The sequence below is a fragment of the Mesoplodon bidens genome (assembly GCF_964165515.1).
Source record: "Mesoplodon bidens genome assembly, chromosome: 12".
Classification (NCBI taxonomy): domain Eukaryota; kingdom Metazoa; phylum Chordata; class Mammalia; order Artiodactyla; family Ziphiidae; genus Mesoplodon; species Mesoplodon bidens.
Window position 1 is genome coordinate 55,982,001 of NC_138168.1, and position 9,397 is coordinate 55,991,397.

The following is a 9,397-nucleotide window of genomic DNA, read 5'->3' on the forward strand; positions in this document are numbered from 1 at the left end:
AAGTGAAAATTAAATATAAAGTGTAAAAAATTGCTAAGGGATCTGTATGTGATATTGTAAGTATATAAATAAACCCAGTCAAAGATTCTTAATAATAGTTGCAGAATAGCTATGTCAAATTTACTTCGTTGTATGCTACCATTTCAAGTCTGTGAAAAGTTTTTATTTTAAAATATCTGTTTTTTAATTCTTACAAAAACCCTCTGAATAAAAATAATATTAAAAAAATAACGTTCATTGAGGACTTACTCTGTCACAAACACAATTATACATATACTAACTCATTTAGTCCTCACAGTAATACTAAGAAGTAGGTTATTATTCTTATCTTCATTTTATGGATGATGAAACCAAGGCACAGAGAAATGAAGCAATTTAGCTGGTGTCACACAGTTAGGGTGGAATCAAATTCAGAGATGGTAGCTCTAATATCCACACTCTTAACTGTATAATGCTATACTGCTGATCTGAAGTATTTTTATTCTCAATTTATGGAAGCAAAATTAAAGGCTCAAAGAAGTCAAGTACCACCAATGTTACATAGTTATCAAATGGCAGAAATGGAGCAAGGCTTTGTTTTCTGATTCTAAATCTAGGAAACACTCCATCACAGCTCATGGTCTTCTTCGACTTGAATGTAAAATTAGTGTCTTGTACCTGGCTAGTCGGGAAATAAAACAGGCTAGTTCTAACTGCTTGTTACAGTTATAGCCTTCAGACTGGACTCCCCTGTGTCATATGTTTATCATATTTGTCCTTTCCAAATATCAAATATATATTATAATACACAAAATATAGCATTTATTATTTTTATTCATGTGCCAATAGACTAAAGGGAGCCATTGTTACCTGCTATATTGCTGTAGATCACTGATACATGATCAATGATTATATACGATATTAGTTATGTATCACTGACGTATAAAGATTAAAACCCCAAATGAGCAGCTTGCCATTATTAACAACTAGTTCACCACTTAGCATTTCTTTTTTTTTTTAATTTTGTTTGAAAGTAAAAGGAATGACTTTTCACTATTGAGAAACCTATGGAAGTCAGCCTTTACATATTATAAGAAATTTTCTGTCTGATTACAATAGTCCTTTTAAAATTAAGAAAAAATGAAAGTGTAACATTGCATAGCTTCAGAGGGCTGAGAAATTAACTTTTTCATGTGATTAGCAGAAGGAGGAAGGAAGAATATTAGAATACCTTAATTTGGTCTCTAATAAATACCTCAGAAGTAACCTTACCCATGAAGTGGTTCAAAAGTCTGGCATTGTATGTGTGTGTGTGTTTCTGTATGTGTGTGTTTCTGTATGTGTAAAATAGGAGCAACTGAAACTGATGTCCAAATTTTAAAACATCAAAACAAACAAACCAAAAAGCCTATATGTCATCCCAATCTAGTAGAACGGTCTACTCCAGAAAGATACAGTGGTTCTGACTGGGAAAGAAAAGCAGTTACAGGGATCATAGGTGAACCAGAGGAACTGAGAGCTGGCTTGTGACTCTAGCAGACATATTTAATAGAAATACTTCAAATACATTTTCGTGTTGTTTTAAATTTTAGGTTTAAATCAATAATAATCATACACAACTAATATTTTTTGATTCTGCAGCATATTTCATGACATTAAAATAACAACACCATTAAAATAGCCTTCCTTACAGGGATGGCTTATCCCGCATTTATTTAAGGGTATTTGTTTACTCTGTGCTCATGATTAGATTAGTATATATCCTAGCAGCATAATTATTTAGCCATATTTAAGAAGAAAATTAGTGTATTAGAACAAAATATAATAAATGCCTTTTTACTGATATTAAATATATTTATAAAATTACAGCAACATGCATAATAGTGAATTTGATAACTCAAATACTAAGATTCAGAATCCTTAATCTTCACAGTGAAATAATTGTAAATGGGAACTCTTTTTAGTACTTACATAATAAATACTTTACTTTTGAGAGTGCTGCGATTGTCTTATCATTAGTGAAGTAATAGGCTAGCCAGTTACTAAGTGTCAAAGTCTATGAAACATTTTACAAATTAGTCCTCACTGATATGTAAGTATTAAAACTCCCAAATGAGCAATTTGTCATTTTTAACAACTAGTTCTTTACTTAGCATTTAGGTTTTTAAAAAAATTTTGGTTGTTTATGCCCATACAATCCTTATATGGTATTGCAATTAGTTAAATTATGAAGATTCTTCAGAAAGGAGTGATTAGTATGAAAATGTTTCTGCTTTTATCCTGCCCATCTAGCAAGAATATCTTGATTCCTTATGGTTTGGGAAGTATGGGATACACTTACCATTGTCTGAGAAAATAATATAGACTATTGTGACTCCTCAAATTTGCCAATGAGATTTTAATATATAATATTCCCTATAAAACACATTAAAATACAATTGAACATGTTAATGGAATGACTTCAAATGTTTAACTGATTCAATAAATACAGGACAGACATTATAATGTTATTATTAAGGTTAATTTCACTACTAAAAATAAGCACTATTATATGCCTCATTATATTATTAACATATCTAGATGAAGTTACAAAATTTTTTTTCACAGTCCAAGAATTACTGCTGATGTCGCACATAATAAAGTACTACAAATCCACGTCAGACTGTGGATAGTGGGAGGTCTCCAGACGCACCCATTAGCTGTATGAGTCATTCCCATGCACCCATTTCACAAAACTGTGATTCAAATCTGTGCCTCATCAAAATCACAAGTGAGTACATATCACTAGCCTACTATTCACAGGAATAGAAACTCTAAGTGTTGAACTGTCATATGCCAAATATATGTTTGTAATTGAGACAGTTCCAGCAGAAAAATGATATCTTTTCTGAGCATAAATAATTTAGTTGGCAGAAAGAAGACTTTCATGAAACACTCAAAACAAACAGCATCTGAATTACTACAAAAATATAGTACACATTAAATGGTTCTATTTCTCCTATAAGAGTTTTCTTAAAAATCACCGCCTCTGTTAAGTGTTCCTGACTTCTCTAAACAAATTAACCACTCCTTCCAGTCTGAATATGTTTATTTAGCATTTCTCAGTATCTATTTCATATTTTTTTTCTTATTGTGTCTACCCTTAGCTAGAACTTGAGAATGTCAGACAACACTGAAATGTCATATTCATGTTTGTATTTCCTAGCACATTGCCTGAAATATATCACTGTCTATCAGATTAAGTCATTCACTGGAAGCTCTGCTAGGCCTGGGTTACTGGGCACAAATAATTGTCCTGTCCCTATTTGGTCCAAGAAGACATTTAATCAGGTGTTGTCTGTGGATTCAGAGTATGAATGGTGGCATTTAAGTACATTTATGTGAGATTTATCACATACTCTGGACACCATGCACACAGATACACAGAGAGATGACATGTAGAAGTATTATGATCAGAAAGGTATATGTTGATATGGCAGTAGAAGATCCCCTTCAAGAGAAGAGACTGATAGTTTATCTTTGTTTTCTGGTTTCTCTTTAGATGAAAGGTTTGTGTGTTTATACTTTCACAAAAGACATGGTACTGTGACATATTTCATTATTCACTGTGGATTTCTGTATTATATTTCATTTTCTGTCATGATTCAGTTACATTTTTTCCCTTCTGCAACTTCCGTATGTCAAGTTGTGATAGCAGGAAGCATTTTGATTCTCCCCCACCATGATCCAACCCCCTCTACCAGTAGCTTCTGATTGCTAGGAAGGAGTGATGATTTGGACCTATTGGGGCACACAGGTTAGACACACTCTCTACTTCCAAGTCCTGGCACCAGATCCTTTGTCACTAGAGATTCATTTTCATGATTTAATGATTTCTTCTAGTTTTTCAAAATAAAACTACTCATCAGAGAGGAATTCATACTATGAAGGAATTGATCAGATCACTTCCTTTCTGGATTGAAGGAATCTTAGAACATCCTCAAAGGACTTGTCACCAGAGGAGTGCGTGACTGTTGCAGTTCAGCCTTATCTTTCCTGTCCTCCTGTGCTGATTAACTATGCCATTTGGTTATTTTAAAAGCATCATTAAGAAGAAGGGCTCCAAGTGATCCCTTTTCAGTATATTTTTCTTTTATAGTTATCATAGCAAGTAGCATAGTGTTACACTAATTGAAAAATTTGATAACTACCTTTTCATCAATTAATGAAATATTTGCCCTCTTTCAAATATCAAAGGATTTCCCCTAAAATTTTTATTGTAACAGACACGTAATTCTGAGATGATTTTTTGTTAAGAAAGTGCTTTCATTTTAAACTCCAGAATTTTGACGCTTCATTTACCAACTATTCAGAAATCCTGCTGAGTTGGCACTTGCTTGGCAGCCTAGTTGCAATGGCACTATTGTAGAACCACTTAGCTAATTTAGAGAGTTGTACAGTTTAATTCAACATGATATTTAAACAATATAGAGGCTTTTCAGAAAAGGAAAATATGAAGATCTGAATTTGTGTCACACCAAATTATACTAAATATTGATATAATGCCACACAAACAGGAAGACTTTTGTCATTTTTCTTGTAAACCCTCATGAGAATCAGCATATCTGTCATTTCTTTCTTTGAACTATTTTCAACTTATGTTCTTCTCAGCTATGAAATAATGACTAATGAGCACTTTCTGATTCTAAAAGGGTTAAAATGTATTTGGTTATTTTCAGAAATACTTTCCTAAAGTCTTCATTTTCAAGATTGGTAGTAATAAGAAAAAAAGAATACATGCACTAACAACATAATTTTCATGGATGATAGAAATTGGGAGTGGGAAGTCAATTTTGTACCACTATAAAATTTAAAATATGTATGTAACTTTATGTTTGGTCTTATAAGTGTTTTGTCAATTATTGCTTCAGTAGGTCAAGAAGTTTGATATATACAAAGTTCTAGTGGCAAAGTGTTTTAGATGGCCAATTAGCAGGAGGAGAAAAAATAACCAATTTTTCATAATTGAAGCAATGTCTAAGTGAATTGTCTAGTTATTAAAGATAAAAATGTTATTTATGTTTATAACATTTAAAGTAGGGTGATGTCAAATTCATTCAATATACAAAAATATATCAAGTGTCTACTATGTACTGGGCACTGTTTTAGGTCTTGAGGAAACTGCAGTGAAAGAAACATTTAAAATTCCTATCTTTGTACTTATTTATATTCCTGGGAGGTAATACAAAATAAAGATAAATAAATAAAATGGCTACCTTATAGAGAATAAATGAAGCAGAGAAAGGGAATGGCAATTAATTTTAAAATAAGCTAGCCAGAATATATAGATGAGATTTTAGTTAAAGTATTTATATATTTGTTGATATTCCGTATGATTTCTTCAAGTTCTTAGTGACCCAGCTGAGCTAGTACATAGGTCTCTTCATAAACTCTGTAAACTCCAAAGATGATCTTGAAACAGGATCTTTACTGTTTACCAGAGTCACCTTCATAAATATCTATGGAAACAGCTCAGGGCATGAAGAGTGTGGTTTTCCTGATCCTGGGGATGATGTTAGCCGCTAAAAAGATGGTGCATTTTTTATTCAGCAGAATCAAGAAAATTTGTCAAGACTGGTTGTGGGGATGGAGGTGGAGGTATGAAATATTTTCTTTTCTGATATATAGAGGTTAGAATTTGCTACTTGTTTAACCATTGGATGCCATCAAAAGTTAATAATTTTCCATAAGGAGTAAGATTAACCATGGATTTCTTTTGCATTTTGAAGCCTAGCTCAATAATGATGGAGTAACATTAGTGGGAAAAAAATCAGTGTTTTGAAATAGAAAACTTTATGAGATAATAAGAGATTTATAAGCTGAAAATGTAATAATAATGAGCTTAAGAAGATGAAAGAGCAGAAAGATCAGTGCCATGATGCATATGACAGCAAAAGCTTTGAGAATAAATTATTTTATAATTTAATCTTTTGCAAAAAGAAAAAAAGATTCAGAAAACATTGTTTTTTTTGTTTTTTGTTTTTTTTTTCTTTTTGCGGTATGCGGGCCTCTCACTGTTGTGGCCTCTCCCGTTGCGGAGCACAGGCTCCGGATGCGCAGGCCCAGCGGCCATGGCTCACGGGCCCAGCCGCTCCGCGGCATATGGGATCCTCCCAGACCGGGGCACGAACCCGTATCCCCTGCATCGGCAGGCGGACTCTCAACCACTGCGCCACCAGGGAGGCCCGAAAACATTGTTTTTATTTATCATAAAAACAAGTTTGTTTTAAATCTTAGTTTTATCCATTCCTTTTAATACTATTGGCAGAGAGAAAATCTAACTAAACTCTATGTGGAAGAGCTCTTACTCTGACATAAGTTATGAGTTAACCACAAATAATAACAATTATAGTCGACATTTATTGAAGGGATACCATGTGCTGATATAATCACAGATGATCATTACAGAAACCTTATAAGTATTGTTTTATTGATGGAGAAATTGAGGGTCAGAAAGATGGTTACTTCATCAAAACCAGACAGGTGGTAAATGACAGAGATAGGAATCAAAGTAGATCTAGAGTTCATATTCCTAAACTACACAAGTCTGACTTTTCTAAGCAATATCCTTGAATAAACTGTTACAATAGAAAAAAAAAAATGAAATAAGCTCTAGAAGAGCAAAAATGGAAAGTAAGGAACCAGTTGGGAGACTATTTCATGGTTAGACCAGTCAGGGATAAAAACAGTTTACACCAGGGTTGTAGTGGGGAAGGCTGTTAAAATTGGTCAGGTGTAGAATACATTTTGAAGGTGGAGCCAATAGGATTTGCTGCTTAAATGTAAGTGAGAGAAATATAAAAAGGAGAAAAGAGAGAAATGTAAGTCCAAAATAATATTTTTAAACTGAGATTAATAATGCAGTTCCCTGCTATGAGAACACTTGGGGAGGAACATGTTTGATAGAGGAGGATGGCCATCATGAGATGAAGATGGTTAAATATCCAAATGGGTATGTCAAGAAGGCAGCTACATCTAAAAGTCTGGGGTTCTGGGGGATGTTCAGGCCTGGAGATATACGTTAGGGAATCAGTGACATTTAGAGCTGTAGGAGACATCTTCGTGGATGAATGTGAATGAGAATAATCTGAGGACAAAGCCTTAGGGACCACCTGAATTTAGAGGAGGAGAAAAAAGAACTCACTGAAGAGCCTGAGAAAAAGAGATCAATAAGGGAGAAGGAAGATCGGAGGATAACCTTGTCATGGGGCCTCTATACTGAAGGGACAAAAAGAAGACACAAATGGGGAACAGTCGTCTTGCTCTTCAGTTGTCCTCATCAGCAACACTTACATTGTATATAGAACATTTCTTGCACATTAAAGCAAGAAAGTATCCAAAGATCCCTTTAGAGGAAACATTTCCCCTTTCTTTTTTTATTTAAATTTTTATTGAAATAACTGTAAAGTCTAATGCGGTTGTAAAAAATAATAGAGAGACATCCTGTACCTGTTACCATTTCTCCTCATGACAGTTGTCTTGAAAAACTAGTACAATATCACAACCAAGATATTGACATCGATATAATCCACAAATTTTGTTCAGATTTCCCAGGTTTTACTTGTTGTACTCATTGTTTTCTCTCTCTCTGTGTATATTTTGCTCTGTACAATTTTATGAGTTTATATATCTACCACAAGAACCAAGATAAGAATAGCTCCATCACAAGGATCCTTTTATAACCATCACTAACCCCTGGTAATCAGTAATCTGTTCATTTCCAAAATTTTGTCACTTCAAAAGTGTTTTATAAATGGAATTGTACAATATGTATACATTTGTGATTGGATTTTTTTTTTCTGCTCAGCATAATTCCCTGAAGATCCATCTAAGTTGCTGCCATCTATTAAGAGTTCATTCTATTTTATTGCTGAGTAGTATGGATGTACCACCATATGTTTAACCATCTGCCCATTGAGGGACATCTGACCTGTTTCCTGTTTTTAGCTATTATGAATAAAGCTGCTATGAACACTGCATATAGGATTTTTTACAAAGGTAAGTTTTAACTTATCTGGAACAAATGTTCAAGAGTATAATTATTGTGTCATATGATAATTGCATGTTTAGTTTGTTGTGAAACTGCCAAACTGTTTTTCAGAGTGGGTGTACCATTTTACATTCCCATCAACAATGTATGAATGGTCCAGTTTCTTTGTATCCTCACCAGCATTTATTGTTGTTGCTATTTTTTAATATTAGCCTGTCTGATAGATGTATAGTGATATCTTATTGTGGTTTTAATTTGCATTTCCCTGATAACTAATGAAGGAGAATATCTTTTCATATGCTTTTTGTTGTCTTAGCCCATTCAGGGCTCCTATAACAAAATACCATAGAATGGGTAGCTTAAGCAACAAACATTTATTTCTCATAGTTCTGGAGGCTGGGAAGTGCAAGATCAAGGTACTAGCAGATTCAGTGTCTAGTGAGGGCCCACTTCCTGTTCATAAGCAGCTGTCTTCTCCTTGGTGTATCCTCACATGGTCGAAGGGTTAGGGAGCTCTCTAGGGTCTCTTCTGTAAGGGTATTAATCCTATTTATATGGGCTCCACCCTCATGAGCCAATTACCTTGCAAAGACCCCACCTCTGAATAAAATTACAGTTGGGATATAGGTTTCAACATATGAAATGTGGGGGGACATATTTATTCAGTCTATAACATTTGTCAACTGTATGTCTTTTTTGGTGACCTGTTTGTTCATCTCATTTGCTCATATTCCAATTGGATTTATTATAATGTTAAGTTTTAAGAATTCTTTCTATATTCTAGATACTAGTCCTGTATCAGATACATCTTGAAAGTGTCTTCTCCCAACCTGTAGTTTATCTTTTCATCCTCTTCACCCGGCTTTACAGAGAACAAAAGTTTTAATTTTGATGAGGTTCCATTTCTCAATTTTTTTAATGGATTTTTCATTTGATGTCAATTCTAAAACCTCTTTGTTCAGTTCTAGGCACAGAAGATTCTCCTCTCTTGTTCTTCTAAAAGTCTTATAGTTTATGTTTTACACTTAAGTCCATGATCAACATAGAATTAATTTTTGTATAAGGAGTGAGGTTTAGGTCAAGGAATTGTTTTTTCTTTTTGCCTGTGGATGTTCAGTAGTTCCAGAATCATTTTGGGGGAAGCATATCCTTTCTCCATTGAATTGATTTTGCACCTTTTCAAAAAGTTGATTTTGCATACTTATGTGGTTCTATTTCTGGGTTCTCTATTCTGTTCCATTGATCTATATGTTTATCTCTGCACTGTTTCTTTGCTGAGATTTTCCATTTGCTTTAAGATAATATTGTAATTAATTCTTGAAGCATGGTCATGTTGATTGATTTAAAATCTTTGTCAAATAATTCCAACATCTGATTTATTTCAGTGTT